The sequence below is a fragment of the Dromiciops gliroides genome, chromosome 2, assembly GCF_019393635.1.
Source record: "Dromiciops gliroides isolate mDroGli1 chromosome 2, mDroGli1.pri, whole genome shotgun sequence".
Taxonomy (NCBI): domain Eukaryota; kingdom Metazoa; phylum Chordata; class Mammalia; order Microbiotheria; family Microbiotheriidae; genus Dromiciops; species Dromiciops gliroides.
This window is the reverse complement of record NC_057862.1, coordinates 434,335,051-434,355,112: the sequence shown is the minus strand read 5'-3', so window position 1 is coordinate 434,355,112 and position 20,062 is coordinate 434,335,051. Positions and strand designations below refer to the sequence as shown.

At 38.2% G+C, this 20,062-nt stretch overlaps 1 protein-coding gene and 1 pseudogene across 1 annotated transcript in view; both read right to left on the bottom strand.

Annotated features, from left to right (window-relative positions):
- Nucleotides 1-17,965, bottom strand: part of TRAF2 (TNF receptor associated factor 2) — a 65,318-nt gene extending 47,353 nt beyond the window's left edge. Inside the window, 1 exon segment of the mRNA XM_043987532.1 lies at nt 17,843-17,965. The gene's annotated coding sequence lies outside the window, so the exon portion shown is untranslated.
- LOC122739073 overlaps nt 17,814-20,062 on the bottom strand; it is a 35,985-nt pseudogene continuing 33,736 nt past the window's right edge.

The window sequence follows — 20,062 nt, the reverse complement described above, 5'->3', positions numbered from 1 at the left end:
GGTAATATAATAAATCCTGACTATCTAGAAATTGGTTATAAAGGCCTTTTGCTTTAACTGTAAGGTTTTCTTTTGGCAGGAAAATTCAAAATCTATTCATGTTATCCTTTATACAAAATTTTTGTAAATTCTGAGGAGGAATAAGGTCAAATGTGTTAGCTAAAGTGAAGCTTTAGATTACACATATGTGAAGTTCTTTTACGGGTGTCTTCTAATTCCTCCAGTAGAAAGTAAAAGTCCTTGAGGACAAGGACTATTTCCTTTTGTCTTTGTCTCTTGAGCTACTACTACCCCTGAACCTATTTGTTGAACAGAAGTGAATTAACATATACGGTAAGATCAAAATAGGAAAAGAGGTTAAGCTGACATGACTTCTTGCTAACCAGTTCTGTGACCACTATTCTCTTTTCAAGATGTTCACTAACCACTCCCTTTAATAACATTTTCTAAATTTTTAAGTATAGAATTCAGGTATATTAGCCCATACTTTTAAGATTTTTTCCTCTTCCTTTTTTGGAAAACAGAAATAACATTTATACCCCTACAATCTCTCCCATTTTTCAATCTTCAAAAGATCACAGATAGTGGATCAGCAATCATACTTACTAGTTCTTTTAGTTTCAAATATCTGTGATTTCATTGGTATGGGTTCCTTCTTCCACCAATGTAGTTTTATAATCTAAACTCTTCATGTGACTAAAAAATTCATCAACCTAAAGTCAATCTGGTGATGAACCTTTGAGAACTTAGCTAGCCTTATCCTCTAACACAGATCAAACTCTGAAGGCCTCTATAATGATTTTTTAAAGTTTTAAATTGACATTGTTTATGATGTCATCTTAATTTCTGAAAATATCCCCAAATACTTATTTCCCTGTCCAAAGAGCTATCCCTTGAAGCAATAGTAGCAACAACAAAATTAATGATACATCAAATAAATCTAATATGCATTCCATGCATATTCTTTGACGTCTGCAAAAAAAGGAGAGACGTTTTCTTCTTTTCTTGGAGAACAAGTTTGGTTATTAAAATTACAAAGCATTAAGTTTCAATTTCTTTTGTTCTCATTTACATTGTTATATACTGTTTTACTGGTCCTGCTTACTTCACTCTGCAACTGCTCATATGTCTTTCCTAGTTTCTCTGAATTCTTCATATCCAAATTTTTTACGGCATAATATTCAATACTTTTATATACAGCTTTGAGGCATTTAAGTCTAACCTTGTCATTTCTCTACTCAATAAACTCCAGTAACTGTTACCTTCAACTCCACTGAAAACTCTTCATAAAATCTGTTCCCTTCCTATCTTTGTAATATTATTATCACTCTCTTCCATATAAGGTGTCCTTCTCCATGTCTGAAATGCTCAGACCCCTCCCCTCTGCTTCTTAGTTTCCTTGGCTCTTTCAACTTATATCCCACCTTCTGGAAGAGGCCTTTCTCTAACACCTTCCTTCACCTTCAGTGCCTGTACCCCCCCCCCACTGACATCATGTTATCTTCCCCTTGAAAGCAAGGACTGTTTTTGACTTTGTATCCCTGGCACTAAGCACAATTAATGAACGTTCCTGAATTGACTTTCCCCAACTGCTTGCCATCTTTGTTTCCATTTCTTTGTAACTACAAAAAAAGTGATACTATGTGTATTTTAGTGTTTATGAGACCCTTCTTTCTCTCTTTGACCTCTCTGAGGTATATTGTTGTTAGTCCTTTGTTTTACCAGTGGGAGCCTACGGTCAAAGGGTATGAACTTTCTCAGTATAGTCAAGCCAATTGGCCCCACCAACAAGGCATATACTATGCCTTTCCTAATATAGTACCTCCAACACAATTTTCTTTTTTCATCTTTTCCAATATACTGGCCATGAGCTTAAACTTCAGAAATGTTTTGATTTGCATTTCTCTTATCATTAGTGATTCAGTTTTCATTTGAGGTTCACACAATTCATCTCTACCACCCAACTAAAATCCAGGTAGTTGTTGTCTATAGACCCCCAGGCCACAACTCTCCCTTCCTCAATAAGTTCAGTATCTCCCTCTTTTGCTTTTTCTTCATTTTATATCATTCAGATGCCCTCTGCCACTATCTTCTTCACCCCTGCCTCACATAAGGTAGCCTTATTCCTTACCAAAGCTAACTCTTACTTGCTCAAGTGATCTCACTCCATCCTCTCTCCTCCAACATGGACCTTTAGTCTCTCTCTGTTTAATGACTCCTTCCTTACTGTCTACAAACATGCCCAGGTCTCCCCCACCTCAAAACACCCTCATTTGATCCTTCCATTCCTGCTAATTTTCATTCTATATCTTGTCTGCTTAAACTCCTGGAAAAGGCATCTTACAAGAGGTGCCTCCATTTTCTCTCCTTACTCTCTTAACCTCCTACAATGTGGCTTCTGACTTTATTATTCCACCAAAATTGCTCTCTCCAAAGTTGCCACTAATTTTTTAGTTGTCAAATCCAATGACCTTTTCTCTATTCCTATTCTCCTTGACCTCTCTGTAGCCTTTGACACTACTGATCACCCTCTTCTCCTTTATACTTTCTTCTCTTTAGATATCCAATTGTTCTCCTAACAATTGTTCTGGTTCTCATATCCAATTGTTCTGTCTTCTCATTCATATCAAATCCTCCAACTATATTTATTCCCCAAGGTTCTATCCTAGGCCCTCTTTTTTCCCCTCTATACCACCACACCTGGTGATCTTATCAGCTCCCATGGATTTAATTACCAGCTCTATGCTATTGATTCTCAAAACTAGTGATCTTGCCTCAACCTCTCTGCTGACCTCCAATCTCATACTTCCATCTGCCTTTCAAACATCTCAAATTGGATATCCAGTAGATATCTTAAATCAACATATAAAGACTGAACTCATTATCTTTCTCCCTAAACCCTCTCCCACTCTTACCTTCCCTATTATTGTCAAGGACACCATCCCTCTCACTTCCCAAGATCTGCTACCTTACTATCATCCTTAACTCCTTACTCTCAGTCCCCATATCCAAACTGCTGCCAAGGCCTGATGATTTCACCTTTGTAACCCCTTCTCTCCTCTGACACTGCCACCACTCAGGTACAGTCTCTCATCACCTCATGCTTGGACTACTGCAATAGCTTGCTGGTAGTTAGGTACAAGTTTTCTTTTGTAATGCTTCTATTAAAAAAACAAACAACCCACCACCTCAATAATGATAAATTTAATTCTGAAAAACTACTTCCAGGCAGGCGTTAGCTTCTATACAAATGGTGAATTTCCCAACAGAACTTTAGTAATCTGCTTTGTCATTTTTACTAAATGTATTAGGAATGAACTCTAAGGTGCTTTTTCTAGTCTCTCTTCACTCTATTTTATTCTTTCACTTGTCTCACCATACAAATGTTTTCCTACAAAGAAATTACAGTAACATCAAGAACTCATTGACCTAATCTGAAGGTTATTAGGAAGCTTTTCAACAAAAGGTTATACATACATACACACATACATGTATAGACACACCTACGTATGGGGAGATTTAAACCTAGCTCTTAATTCTTAGGCAAAGCAGTTGTTTTTTTGTTTTGCTTTTGAGAATTTTACACTTGAGTTATTGTTTTGTCTCAAATCCACATAATCTCTTTAGGAAAGCAGAAAAATATGTCTCCATTCAGCTTATGAACAAGTTGACAAAACTCCAAAATATAGGCATTTTAACACCTCAAGGCTTTAAAGCAGAAAAACTTACTAGTTCTTTTTGTTGAAGTTATCAAAAATCATAAACTTCCTATCTACACTAAATGTTCTCCTTTATCCCAAAGTACTCTTTGAAAGCGCATATAATGATATCTCTACTTGTATGGTACCTATACAAGCCTCATAAGTTATGTTGACCCCTAAAACCATATTACTTTTCACTGGCTTCACATAAGGAAGACAGCAACCAATTTTCAAGCAATTAAAAAAAATAGTCTATACTTTCCCCTCTCCAGGGCAATGCCAAAATATTAAAAAATATTAGCAAAGCTAATTTAAACAATGAATTTAAAATTGGATCAAATCCTGAAATTAATATACAAGTATTCACATAATTTGGAGGGAAAAAAGTTTTCACTTTCAAACTACCATGTATACATTGAACACCACAAAAGACCATTTGTTAGTCTCTAGTGGTCCTTTAAGATTCCAGCAAAAATAAGCTATGTACTCCCTCCTAACAAGCAATATATATCAATAATAACTCACAAACTCATTGAAACACAAAGCAGTAAGGGATCTTGACTCTAGGCAGTATAACATCTAAAGAACTTTCTTTATCTGGGGAGAGAGGTGTTAATTTTTCAAGACCAGAATAAAAACTACACTATCCCTTTTTAACAATGAATTTTAGTGTACACTCTATTCTTTTAGTTCACATATGTCCCTCTCACCTTTCCCAACCAAATCATAAATTCTGTAAGGACAAGAGCTCTTGTCTTTCTTTTTTTTTTTTTTTTTTTTATTTTTTTTATTTTTTTTTTTTTTATGGGGCAATGGGGTTAAGTGACTTGCCCAGGGTCACACAGCCAGTAAGTGTCAAGTGTTTGAGGCCGGATTTGAACTCAGGAACTCCTGAATCCAGGGCCGGTGCTTTATCCACTGCGCCACCTAGCTGCCCCCGCTCTTGTCTTTCTTATCTCTTCTAGAATACCTTGGCATAATGCTGGATTTGTGGATTGATGGTATCCTTTCATATCTCCTTCAATTTAAGTCCATTTTATCCATCCTTAGAGAATATGTTAACAAACAGTCCTATACAGGACTACAAGAACAGATCTTATTTTTCAGAGGAATTTGATGGAAGAAACAAAGATATTTTTGTTTCTAATATCTTTACATCTATATGTCTTAAATCTTAAAATCACTTTTCTGCATCATATTTCCATGAATTTGATATAATAGATATAATGGTTTGCTTAAATATCTAATGTTCAAACTAGCTCTATGAATCAGGTATTCTGAACCCCACATCGGTGTTTTTTCAACCCATCCATACCCAGATATTCATGTAAGTTATTCCAGGATCTTCCTTAGCTACATAAAGGAAATACCTACTAGCCCACTGTTTCCTTTGCTGGATCATTATTTCATGTACTGCCCCTCTAACTCTAGATATATCCAAAGTTTCTGTTCTGAGCCTCTTTTCTCTCTCTATGCCCAAATGAGATCATTAACTTCCATGGGTACAATGAACATTTCTAAGTAAACAATTCTTAAATCTATATATCCAGCCCTAATCTGTCTCCTGAGTCTCAGTTGCACAACACTAACTTCCTATTAACATTCCAACTGGATTTCCCATAGGCATCTCAAACTCAACATGTTCAAAAGAGAATTTCATGTTTTTTCCAAAATCTATTCCCCCCTTTCTGACTTCCCCAATTCTGCCAAGAATACCACTAGCCTCCTAGTCTTTAGAATTATTCTCAACTCTTCAAATATCCCTCACCCTTGATTTCTTTCTTTCTTTTTTTTTAGTGAGGCAATTGGGGTTGTGACTTGCCCAGGGTCACACAGCTGTTAAGTGTCTGAGGCCAGATTTGAACTCAGCTACTCCTGACTCCAGAGCCAGTGCTCTATCCACTGCGCCACCTAGCTGCCCCACATCCTTGATTTCTAATCTGTCACCAAATTTGTCCATTCTACCTCCACAATATCTCTCACACCTGCCTTTTACCTACTAACACATGTGGGTACCACTTTAGTTGAGATTCTCTTACCTGAACAATTAAAATAGCCTCTCAACTGGTTGTCTTCTCATCAGTCTTTACCCTATTTGATCCATACTCCACACAGTTGCCAAAATGAAAGTCCTAAATCATAAGTCAGATCATGTCAATCCCCTCCTTAAAAAGCTCCAAAGGTTCCTTACTGCTGCTAGCATAAAGCTATGAACTCCTCTGTTTTGGGACCAACCTACCTCTCCAAGCATTATGTAAGACTTCCCTTCACATAAACCAAACGATCCAACTAAACTGACCTACCTGCTATATCCTTCACACGACATTCCTTCTCTCATTCCTCACCTTTGCATCTTAGCATACCTAACTTCCTTCAAAGTTTAGCTTAGGTCATACCACCACCTATATGAAGCTTTTCTTGGTGCTACCCAGTTCCTAGTGGTCATAATTTTGTATTTACTTTATAGAGATTATATACCTAATTATATGCATACATTCTCCCTAGAGTACAAGTTCCTCCAGGGCAGGGACTATTTTATTTTTATCTTTGTAACGCTAATGCCTAGCACATAGTAAAGGATGTAATAAATGTTTGACTGATATGAAATATGCCAAATACAGGCATTTTATTGTGCTTAGCTTTATGGCTCTTCATAGATGTGTTGTTGTTTTAAATAAATTGAAGGTTTGCCAATCCTGCATCAAGTAAAGTCTATCAGCACCATTTTCCCAACAGCACAAAGGAAATACCTATTAGCCCACTGTCTCTGAGAAACATTTTGGTAATTCTTGCAATGTTTCAAACTTTTTCATGATCTGCAATCAGTGATCTTTGATGTTATTGTAATTGTTTTGGGGTGCCACAAACCATGCCCATATGGACTGCAAACTTAAACAAACAAATGTGTGATTTGACTGTTCCACTGACCAGTCATTAGAGACACCACAATACTGAATCGTATTACATAAACACAGTTGATAAAGCAGCAGCAGAATTTGAGAGGGCTGCCTCCCAATTTTGAAAGAAATTCTATTGTGGGTAAAAGACTAACAAATAGCATCACATACTATAGAGAAACCTTTCATGAAAGGAAGAGTCTGGGCAGCTTGGTGGAGCAGTAGATAAAGCACCAGCCCTGGATTCAGGAGGGCCTGAGTTCAAATCTAGCCTCAAACACTTGACACTTACTAGCTGTGTGACCCTGGGCAAGTCACTTAACCCTCACTGCCCCACCAAAAAAAGGGAAGGAAGAGTCAATTGATGTGGCAAACTTCATTGTTGTCTTATTTTAAGAAATTGCCAAACACCGCCTCCACAATCTTCAGCAACCATCACCTGATAACCCTCTACTAGCAAAAATATCAATAGCTAGCTTAAGGCTCAGATCATGATTAACATTTTTAAGCAATAAATTATTTTTAAATTAAGGTATATACATTTTTTAGACATACTACTATTGTACACTTTTTTTTTTTTAGTGAGGCAATTGGGGTTAAGTGACTTGCCCAGGGTCACACAGCTAGTAAGTGTTAAGTGTCTGAGGCTGGATTTGAAGTCAGGTACTCCTGACTCCAGGGCCCGTGCTCTATCCACTGCGCCATCTAGCTGCCCCTATTGTACACTTAATAGAAAACAGTAAAATGTAAACAAAACTTTTACATGCACTTAGAAACCAAAAAATTCATGTGATTTGCTTTATTGCATTAGTCTGGAACCAAACCCACGTTATCTCCGAGGTATGCCTATACTCCACTGCAGCATATTTCTATCATTTTTCTATCTCTTGTTCAGCACCTGCCAGATAGTAAGTTGGTAAAAATTTAATTAAAATCCTACCAAAGATATTGGACTGAAATGTCACATGCAATACTATTTATGGGATTAAAAAAAAATTAAAGCTTTGGGACCTATTTAAAATGCAACTAGTCAGGCTAAAGCAACAAAAGCAAATCAAGCAAGCCACTGTTGCTAGGATAATTTCCTTTCCAATTTTGCAATTTCTGATTCTTGTTTATACATGCAACCTTAATATGACAGGGAGATGGAGAACAAATACTTGCCTACAGCAACTACATTATTTTGCAATGTTATTATTTGTGTTGGTAACGTTTTCCAAAACTCCATTTACTACAGACTCAACTCTAGAATACTGAATCTGAAACTACAAATAATGACATCATTTGATATTAAAATAATGCCTGATATCTTCAAAGCACTTTCTTATTATCCGGAGTGTCATTACATAGCACCAAGCAGAGGATTTTTGCATTTGATCCTAAAAATGCTAGGGATCCACTGAAGCTTTTGAACAAGTAAGTGAAAATGTCAGACCTGTAATTTAGGAAAATAACTTTGGTGGCTAACCTTTAGTTAGATGCCTCTGTGAGCTGATCCCTGGATTTGATGCCATAACCACATGTTTCACTGCTCTCCTTAGTTGCATATGTAAATGTGGTTTTAAGAATGGATAACTACTCCAAGAAAACATGAAAAAGAGAATGCTTCAATGACAGAGATAATGTGATAGCTGTTGCTGAGGAGAAGTTAAGTATTGACTCATTTTGCTGAGAAGTTAAGTGTTGACTCATTAACTGTGAAATAGTATCAATAGTACTAAAGTGCAAAGGAAAGTCAAGAAAAGAAGAAAAATGACAAGACTCAATAAACTGTCCATGAAAATCTGCCTAATCAACACACAGAAAACAAGCAAAGACCTTCAAAGGAACCTGACAACTAATGGGATTATTATTGATTCTACTCTAGAGCAGGACTTCTTAAACCTTTTCCAATTGTGACCTCCTTTTGCCCTAGAAATGTTTATAGGTATACATAACCTGTTACTGTTGCCAAATTTTTTGTAACCCCCACATTCAGTTATATAACCCCATATAGGGTTGCGACTCATAATTTAAGAAGCGTTGCTCTAGAGTATGGCATAGACTTCCTTTAGTTGGAAGAACAGTTAAAAAAAAAAGCTGTTAACCAATGCTGAAAAAAAGCTTATTTTGGACATGACAGTACAAGGCTTGGAGTACTAACGATTGTTTTGTTGTTGTTTTTACTGATGAGCCCCCTCACCCCAACCCGCCCCATGAGGGTTACTTAAGTGACTTGCCCAGGGTCACACAGCTAGTTAAGTGTCAAGTATCTGAGGCTGGATTTGAACTCAGGTCCCCCTGAATCCAGGGCCAGTGCTTTATCCACCATGCCACCTAGCCACCCCCATGATAAGACTTTCTTATTCAATGTCATGCCAAAAACACTGGGAAGTCCAGGTGAGCCTTTACGACCTGGGCATTTTAATCAGAATGTAAAGCATTCACTCAAAAAAAAAAGTTTGGGGGGAATTAAAAAATCCAGCATGCCTGAAAGTCTTGTCCTCCTTGAGGTAATGATGAGCTCTAGCAGCAAATATAATAATATAGAGAATTGTTTCAGAATTTACAAAAATTCTCAAATGGAACAACTTATACTATGCCATGCACCACAAAAGGTTACATACGTTTAACAAAGAAGATGGAGATAAAACAGGGAATTTGTTGATTTAAACACCATTCAAAACCTATATGGCTATAATCAAGGCTAAACTTGGAAAGATGGAATGTTTGTCAAAGTTGTGCTTAATATTCAATGTGATGTGTGGTTTCATAATGAAACATTAAAGAGAAACTTGATGCCAAATTCTGTAAAACAAGTGACTATAGCAAAAGGAAAACATTGCTTATTAAGGTTTTTTAAAAATAAAAAAGTATAAGCTTTATTTTGTCAATAAATTAATTTACTGTAACCAAGTTAATTTGTATACCATTGTATTAAGAATTGTTTTTCTAGGTAAAATTGCATTATTGTCACCCTTGATTTTTTTTCCTCTCTCACTTGCTTACTATAAATAACTAAGATTTCCTACACCAGAATCTTCTGGCCAAAAAGTCAGGGAAACAGTAAGCAGGGCATGGGTAGGAACCTTTAGAAATCTCAGCTAGACCAGAGTTTAGAGAAGACTATAGACATTTCATCAATTTTCTGAACATTTCTGTGAGATAGTCATTTTCTCTTTTTTTACCAGGAAAGGAATTAGAATCAGAGTCCAGCTCTAATTAGCTCTCTAGATCACAGTTTAAATATCAAATAACCTTAGATACAATTGCAATCTAAATTATAATATAGTTATAATCTTAGAAATAATTTAATCGGTTCTCCTAACATTGCCATAATACAGGTCATGGGTAATTTTTATCCTGACTTCATAAAAATGGAAGCAGGAACAGGGATCAGACCTAATTCTTTAGTTTTAGGAAGCCTAACTTTAGATATTAATTAATCCAAAGAGATAGGCCATGGGTAGGTTTCAGTTTCATTTTAGCAGAAAGAACAGAGGATAGACCTAAATAACTAAAAAAAGAAAAAGTTAAATAAAATGCATTTAGCACTCTTAGAAGAAAATCTTTTCTCTAACTACAAATTATTGCCATTATATGTGTATCCATTCTAATATTCTAGTCTCAACTAAAATCCCATCTTCTAGAGGAAGGCTTTCCTACTACCTCTTAATTCTACATCTTCCCTCATTTACTTCCTATTTATTCTGTATATAGCTGTTTGTACATATTTGTTGCTTGTTGCCTCCCCCATTAGATTGTGAGTTTCTTTTTTTTTTTTTTTTTGGTGAGGCAATTGGGGTTAAGTGACTTGCCTAGGGTCACACAGCTAGTAAGTGTAAAGTGTCTGAGGCCGGATTTGAACTCAGGTCCTCCTGAGTCCAGGGCCGGTGCTCAATCCACTGTGCCACCTAGCTGCCCCAGATTGTGAGTTTCTTGAGGGCAGAACTATCTTTTGCCAATTTTTTATCTCCGGTGCTTACCATAGGGGCCTGACAAATATGAGGCGCTTAATGAATATTTATTGACTGGACTAGTCACTAAATTATATGTAATAATTCCACTATTCATTCCATGGGCACTCAAAGATGAATGGTATTCATATTTATTTTAGAAATATTTAAAAATATTATTTAAATAATAAAATAACAATCTATGTCATAATAATTCCAGCTGAATCACAGAATTAAGCACAAGAAGATTAATTATAAAATGTTAGAAAAAATAAAATATTTATTTCAGCTGAGGGCAGATATCAATTAATTAAACAAACATAAGAAATTACAAAAAATGTAAAGTTCTAGAAAGCAAAAACAATATAATAAAAAAGTAACAATTAGGGGAAAATATTTTTCTAAATATAAGCAGGCATAACCAAATATAACAGGTAAAACCTTAATATAAACATTAATAAAGCCTAATATGAATATTCAAAAACAGCACCCGATCCCCATTGTATGGTTAAAAAATAGGAGCATAAACAATCTCATTGATTTCACCAATAATCAGAAAATTTTTAATTTAAAACAATTCTTAAGTACTCTTTCCCCAGCTTCAAGGCAACACTAAATTTTTTAACTTGTTAAATTAAAACCGTTCAATTTTCAGCACAGTGGATGGAGCACTGGATCTGGAGCCAGGACAGCCTGATTTCAAATCCAGCCTCAAACATTTACTAGCTATGTGACCCTGAACAAATGACTTAACCTCTACCTCATTTTCCTCAATTGTAAAATGGAGATAATAATAGCACTTCCCTCCCAGGAATGTTGTGAGGATTAAATTAGGTAACATTTGCAAAGTGCTAAGTACAGAGCCTGGCACATAGTAGGGTCTATATAAATGCTAGTTATAGTAATCATTACCATTACTGTCTAGGCAGCTATTCACTAGGAGAACAAGGCTTAGCTGAGTACCACCATCTTTCTTGTCCCATTAACCAACCAGTCAGTCATTCCCCCAAAACTTTCCCCCATCTCCCAATCAAGAAACAATAATCGGGGGTCGGCTAGGTGGCACAGTGGATAAAGCACCGGCCCTGGATTCAGGAGTACCTGAGTTCAAATCCAGCCTCAGACACTTGACACTTACTAGCTGTGTGACCCTGGGCAAGTCACTTAACCCCCATTGCCCCGCAAAAAAAAAAAAAAGAAAGAAACAATAATCAATATTGTTGTTGCTACTTTAAGAATGTGATAACCTATTGGCATTTATCTCCAGTCACTATCCCTGGGACTGTGTAAACTAAGAGATTACCTCTCTACCCCTCAAGAAGAAAGAGGCTCCAGAAGGAGGGGCAGGTCTGTCTTATTTTTGTGTTTGTATCGTTAAAACATGACACATTGTAGGTTAACAACAATTGTTATTGATTTATTACTACTTTTATAACCATCAAATTTTTTAAAAAGTGATAAAAATGTTGGCAGAGTTGTACACTCATACATTTCTGGTGGAATTGTAGATTGGAAGAACTTTTTTGTAGGGCAATCTGGCAATATACAAGAGTCACCAAAAAAAGCATACCCTTTTACCCAATAATCCTCAATAGCGCTGTGACCATGGAGAAGTCATTTGACTTCTCTGAGCATCAATTTGTTCATGTATAAAATGGAGAGTCCTTATCTCACAGAACTGTTGTAAAGATCAAAAGATAAAATGAAAGGGAAAAGGACCCACATGTACAAAAATATTTATAGCTGCTCTTTTTGTGGTGGCAAGGAATTGGAAATTGAGGGGTTGCCCATCAACTGGGGAATGGCTGAACAAGTTCTGGTATATGAATGTAATGGAATTCTATTGTGCTATAAGAAACAATGAGCAGGAGGAGTTCAGAGAAACCTGCAAGGACTTGCATGAACTGATGAAGAGTGAGATGAGCAGAACCAGAACATTGTACACAGTATCATCAACATTGTGTGTTGATCTACTGTGATGGACTAGATTCTTCTCACCAATGCAATGGTACAGAAGAATTCCAGGGGACCCATGATGGAAGGGGATCTCCAAATTCAGGAAAAAAAAACCTGTGGAGTATAGATGCTGATTGAACCATACTATTTCTTTTGTTTTTGGTGCTGCTGTTTTTCTATTTTGAGGTTTTTCTTCTTTGCTCTGATTCTTCTAACATGACTTATGCAGAAATATGTTTAATGTATATATAATAATAATTATATATATATATATATATATATATACATACACACACACACACCCTATATCAGATTGCCTGCTGTCTAGGGGAAGGGGGAGGGAGGGAGAAAAATCTGAAATCGGAAAGTTTGTATAAACAAATGTTGAGAACTATCTTTACGTAACTGGAAAAAATAAAATATTTTTATCAGCAAAAAAAAAAGATAAAATGTACATGAAGTGCTTTGCAAACCTAAAAGCACTAATAGATGCTATTATTACAAAGTTAGTTCCTTGCAAATAGAATTGTTTGATTAATTTTACTTGACTCCCCAATGTTTGGTACATAGTAAAGACTAATTAAATATTTATGTATTGATCATTTGTTTTAAAAAGAAAAAAAATGCTCCAATACAGACATGAATGAATATAAGGGGCAAGAGAGTAAGCATTATACAATTCAACAAGCATTCATTAAGGACCTGATTATGTGTAAAATACTCTATAATAAACTGTTGTAAAGATAACATATGTATAAATTAATTTTTAAGTATCAATAGATACAAATGTATATTTGTTTAGATTTGTATATAATTGAACACAAAAATTATTTAATTTTAAAAGGAGGGGCACCTTTCATTCATTCATCAAATATTTACTCAACATATACCAGTTCAAGTAAGTACAGGAAGGTGCAAAGACTCTACAACATACAATTATTCATTCCAATTAGTCCTTGTTATTATACAAAATTGATTCTTATACTAAACAATTCAACAACTGAAACACTACTAAAATTATTTTTATAAATAACTTTGAAGATATCAAGTCTTGAAAACATTTTAAAAACAACCAGCAACCAGAATTATATGCTGGTTGAAGCATGAAAACAGCAACTTTTTTTCTACCACCTAAGTAAATCTTCCCAGTAAGTAAGAAAGTTTTACAATATGAAGTTCTCAAATACATGGTTGTTAGGCATTTGTATCAAGAGCTAGGAATGTACCATAGCACACTTCTGCCCATAACCAATCTAGCTGTTGGTCATGCCATGGTCAGTAACATTCTAACTACCTGTCCTATACTGTACCAAAGACCATGAAATATCACTTAATAATAGCCTAGATACCTAAATGCCAGAGTTCATGAATGTAGTGTGGGAGGGATTTTCATTAAATATGGCAAAAAGATACAGTCTAACTACATTAACTATATACAACTATACTACTAGAATCTAGCTCTTCTGTACTTTCAAAAATTGGCCAGGTTGTTCATCTAAACATAGGCTATTATTTTTTTATCAAAACATCATCCAAATGTCACAATTTTCAGAAAGAGCATTCTCCCACTAAGTTGAAACCAAAACCAATTATTTTTAATTTATTTTTAGTGAGGCAATTGGGGTTAAACGACTTGCCCAGGGTCACACAGCTAGTTAAGTGTTAAGTGTCTGAGGCCGGATTTGAACTCAGGTACTCCTGACTCCAGGGCCGGTGCTCTATCCACTGCGCCACCTAGCTGCCCCTAACCAAAAACAATTAAACTGTAAGGACCAATCTTGCCCCCCCCCCCAAATGAAGAAATGTACCTCCTCTTTTCCTTGAAGAAGTGAGAGGCTATGGATGTAGAATAAGATACAGACACAATATCACAGGTCCTAAAGTGGTAATTGATCTACTTCAACTCCATTTTATAGATAAGGAAACAGAGGTCCAGTGAGGTAAAGTGACAAGTCTACAGTCACATAGAATGTCAAAAGTGGAATTGGAACACAGGTGCTCCGTTAGTGGGTTTTGCTTAAATGTTTGTCTTTGTCATAGGAGAAAGCTGTTGGGGAAGGAGTGGTACAGGAATATATCTGTAAATAAAGACAAAAGGCATCTAAATAATTTTTTTTTAATTTTGCATACTAACATGGAGAACAACTATTTCACAGCAATGTCTTCATAAAGACTGTTTAGATATGCAGCAATTTGGGGTAGACCCCACAAAGTAGAAATACTAGATTATGGTAAAATACCAGCTTGTGTTGAAATAGTTACAAAACACATTTTTTCATGAATTGAAAATATGATACATTATGGGAGAAAAACAGTATCTTTCATTTATAAAGTATTTTTATCCCTTTAAGTGATTTCACAACTTATTTTATCCCTACAATAACACAGTGATAATAACACTTTAAGGTTTACAAAGGCACTTTACAAATATCTCATTTATCCTTACAACTACCCAAAATGAAAATGCCACTATTATTTTCATTTTAAAGATGAGGAAACTAAGCCAGAAGTTAAATGACTTGCCCAAGGTCACACAGCTAAATGTCAGGTGGATTTGAACTCAGGTCTCCCTGATTCCTGGTCCACTGAGCCACTTAGATGATTCTAATAGATAGGTGGCACAGTAGATAGAGTATAGCGCTTGGCGGCAGGAATTTGGAAGTGTCCTTCCTTCTATCAAGTGACTACAGATTTAGAACAGGAAGCAACCTCAAATGTCATCTAGTCAACTCTCATTTTAGAGATGAGAAAACTGTGTTCCAGAGAGGGCAAAAGATCATAGCTAGAGCTGGACAGGCTCTCAATGGCCATCTATCTTATAGATAAGGAAACTGGCACAAGGAATTTAAGTGATTTGCCCAAGGCCATATTGGTAATATCAAAGACAGGTTCTGAATCTAAGTCTAGAGACATTTTCCAAAATGTAGCACTTTCCCCCCTACACCATCTAAAATCCTACCCATTCTTCAAGGCTCAACACGTATCTATCCTTTAAGTCCTAAGAAGCCTTCTGACTAATTCAGCCCATACAGCCCATCCTAAGATAGATAGATAGATAATACACACACACACACACACACATATGAATGATCTATGAATGTATTAGTCACTATAATAGTTCTGCACTTAACTGTTAAAATTATTTTCCAGTGGCTTACTTTTGATCCCCTAGTAGAATACAAGTTTCTCAAAAAGTAGTACCATGGGGAAGCTAGGTGGCGCAATGGATAGAGCACTGGCCCTGGATTCAGGAGGACCTGAGTTCAAATCCAGCCTCAGACACTTGACAATGTGACCTTGGGCAAGTCACTTAACCCCAACTGCCTCAACCCAAAATAAATAAAAATTTTTTTAAAAGCACCATATATTATATTTCTATATTCCCCAAATCACCTAGAACTCAGTGCTGGGGACTTATGGAATGTTTTTAGAGAAAGCTGGGGTGGGGGGGCAAAGAATCACATAACTTCAGAATTGGATAGGCCCTCAAGAGTTTGACTATAGTCCAACCCACACCCAAAAAAGAATCACCACAAGTACACACTGGCAAGTAGTTAATCAAGCTTTGTAATGAAGAATTCCAGAGAAAGAGAATTCACCAGCTCCCCAAAAGACCCATCCCACTTTGAGATAGCTTTATTTAGTAGGAAGTTTTTAAACAAACTTAAAAATTGTCTCTTTGCAATTTTCAAAAATCCTGACAGTATATCTAGTTCACCCTCTTCCCCATGTAGTCTTTGACTTGCCCAAGATCACATTTTCATCAAGTGGAAAAGCTAAAACTTGAATCCAGATCTCCAGATACTATGTGACAAAATGGATACCTGTTGATTAACCGGTTTGCTCGAAATGATACAACTTGTTAGTAATATGGAGACTAAAAACCAGATCCAGTGTTCCAAATAAGGAGGGCCCAACTTCATTCTAATCAGACTTCCATGCCTTGCCATCAAGGTTTTAAAGACCCTGGTAAACAACAAAATGTACTGTCCTTGATCTAAAAACCTGGCACTCCACCAAAAATAGAAAAAAAAATGTTTTGAGCTTCTTTTTCAACAATGATAAGAGGTTACACTGAGCAAATCACACTACTGACCTGTGAGCCAGTAAAATGCAGCCTGCTAGAGGTAGTAAGACATTCTGTGACCTGGAAATACAGTGAATCTAAATGGCCCTAATGGAGACAGAACATACTCTTGAAGAGCAGTGTGTTAGGATTGGGCATAAAGTGTTCATTCTGCCACACATTAACTATAGTACTGTATGAACTTAGGTAGTCACTTAAAAGTTGCTGAGATTCTCAAGCTTCCTTATCTGCAAAACAGTAAAAATATTTCTTGTATTACTTATTTCACTGGATCATTGTGAGAATCAAGTAAGATAATTTCTTTCCAAAAGCACCAATGTGAAATCTAACGGTTGGAGTCTCTTTTGCCCTATCCTGAACCCCAACACTATGAAAAGTAAGGGTTTAAAACGAATCTATCTTCTATCCAAACAGAACACTTTAGGCCTGTCCCTGGAAAAGGTATGTACACATACATGTCAGGAATCTTTGGAACACTTTAAGAAGGATGTGAGCCAAGTCTGCCCAGGGAATTCATTCATGGAGTACTTAAATTAAACCATCACAATAACAAAAAATTGGTTTTCCGTTTTAGGACGATTCTCAAGTAAAAGTCCTGTGGGTGGGGTAGGGAGACCATGGGAAGGATCCCAAGGGGCCTTCTCCATTTGCAGAGCCCCTCTCCTCCGCACAGAAATAAGCCAAGGGCTCCCAGCGAAGCGCTTCCTGTCAAGCCCCGATCCTAAAGAAGAGCTGGAAATTCCCCTCCACCGGCTCCTTCCCCGCCTCCCCCCCACCGACTTCCTCTCTCCAGGACTCGATGCAAATAAGAGCAAACCGGAGTTTGGAAATCTCGGTTTCCCCCCACCCCCCAAGGTGGCCTCCCCACACCTTTCCCACCCCCGGCCCAATTTCCGCGAGAGTGAGGGTCCTCCCGGGCGGCGCGAGAAGGGGAAGGCCGAGGCCGAGAAGCGTGCCCTGGCCCAGGCCGGCCTGCCGGAGGGGGAGGTGGGCGGACGGAGCCCGGGAGCAGGAGGTCCGGTCCCGAAGGGCCCGGAGGGAACGTTTCCCCCCACCCCCACCCCGCCCTTCTTCGGACGCCTGAGGAGGTGGAGACTCAAGAGACCGGGCCCCCAGCTCCCAGCCCGTCTACCCTCCTCGAGGGGTGGCTGCGGCCACAGCTGCCTCTCTCGGCTCGGGACGGCCCAGCCCCGCTAATGGCAACGGAATTCCCCCTCCCCCTCTCCCGCTCCGGGCTTCAGCGGCTCCGAACCGCCTCCAACTCACCCCAACGGCCGCCGCTCGCCCCGGAACTGGAGCCTGAGTCGCCGCCGCAGCAGCCGCCGCCGGCCCCACCCCCCCACTCCCGGGGAAGTGACTGACAGACAGGAGGAGGGCCCAAGAGGCGGCGGCGGCAGCGGCGGCGGGGAATAGAACTGAGGGGGTGGGGGTGGGGGTGGGGAGAGGGAGCCGCAGCCACTGCCGATTGGCTAGCCCGGGGGCGACCGTTACTACTTAAGTCGGTCTCCCGCCTTTTTCGAGCGCGGTTGGGGGCATCTCTCCTCCCGGGGCGGTGAGGTGTGAGGGAGGCTCCCAGGGGACGCTTGAGTAGCTCGGGTTTAGGAGACAGCCGAGAGGCACTGCCTAGTTTGGATATCCCGGCGGGCCGAGCTGGAAGCCCTTCATATCTCAGTTACTTATGCTTTAAAGAATTAGCATTTTCCCACTCAATTGAAACCAGACACAGTGAAATTGTAATGACTAGTCATTGGCCCCAGGGGGGAAAAATGAAGAAAAATGCATCTCCTCTTTTCCTTAGAGAGGTAAGACACAGTGGAGACTCGCGTGCCCTTTTGATATGGGGTGGGGGGGATCCTTTGCACATAATTCCAACGTGGGACTTAGGGCTACTCTTCCTAGGGCTTCAAGGTCAAGGGTGTCACCCTTTCTCTTTCTTTAGTCTTATCCAGCCAGAGGAAATTTGAGAATACCCCCCACACACACACACACACACACTCACCCATCCTCTTCTTACTGAAAAATGATCCTAGAATTCTCAGATTTTTCATATCCTTTTCCCTTGTCACCTTCTTCCTTCTACCATACTTATTTATATTTATGTCCTATCCTCCCCTCCCTCCATTAAACTGTAAAATACTTATGAGCAAGAGCTGCCTTTAAAAACTAGCACTTCGGGGTAGCTAGGTGGTGCAGTGGATAAAGCACCGGCCCTGGATTCAGGAGTACCTGAGTTCAAATCCAGCCTCAGACACTTGACACTTACTAGCTGTGTGACCCTGGGCAAGTCACTTAACCCTCATTGCCCGACTTAAAAAAACAAAAATCCAAGCACTTCATATCTCCAGTGCAGGACACCTCCAGTAGGTGCTTAATAAATGTTGGATTGAGATGGGGATCCTGAGGTCCAAAAGGAGGTTTTTAACTATGATGACTTGTGCTTCCTGGCCACCAGGATCTTACATTATGACTGATTAGCTTAAAAACATCATTCCGTGCCCCCCAAAACGTACTAGTTTTACCCTGAATGAAGTGTGAAGTAAGTCACTGTATCCAAGAGCTAGAAACAGGTAACCTCAAATTCAAGTCATCACTTTATACATTTCACACAGTTCTCCTCAATGGATAGCAGCAATAATTACTATAACAAAATGTTTTATGTCAGAAGGTTCTCTGGAGGAATAAAAACCACAGACAGTGAAACTTTGCCTAGAAAATACCCTGAATTTGACAACTTTTCAAAAATCATCTCTTTTCAGTGAATTCTTCTGTATTTGATTCTGAACTTATCTAGGGTTATATTGGTCTATAAGGTTAAGATTCTAGTGTTCTGAACAAAATAGAGAGGAAATTAAATACGAGTACCTCAAGCTAATGTTAATTTCTCTTGAGTACTCCGGCACCTTCTAAAGAATGTTAGACTAGAAGGGATCTCTAAATTACCTGAAAATCATTTTTGAAGGCCTAACCAGTTAAGCTCCTCCAGTATAGATCTATATGGAAGATATGGTACCTGATATTGAGATATTAGAGGCAAACAACAAATACCTGGTAGAAATAGCTACAGCTAAAGCAGGATTGTCTACTTTAAATAGGAGAAAGCTAGGAATCTGGAGTTCTGGGCCTGCCACTAACTAGCTATGTGGCCTGTGCAGTCTTATTTACCTCAACTGTCAATGAGGAGAGAGCAGTACCTACTTCATGGAACTAGTGGGATTTTTTTTTTACCCCTTGGGGAGAGAAGTGGAAAGAGAAAGAGGAAATCTGTGCCTATAATTTCATTAACATAGCCAGTTCCCCATGTAGACACTCACTCTACCAATACATTTCAGCAAAGCAATTTCCTTGAAATTTATAGTCTTACAGAGTTGTCTAGAACACTGAGTTTAAGCGATTGGCTCTTGGTCTCACAACTAATATGTATCACAGGGTAAGACGAACCCACACAGCTAGTAAGTATCAAGTGTCTGAAGTGGAATTTGAACTCAG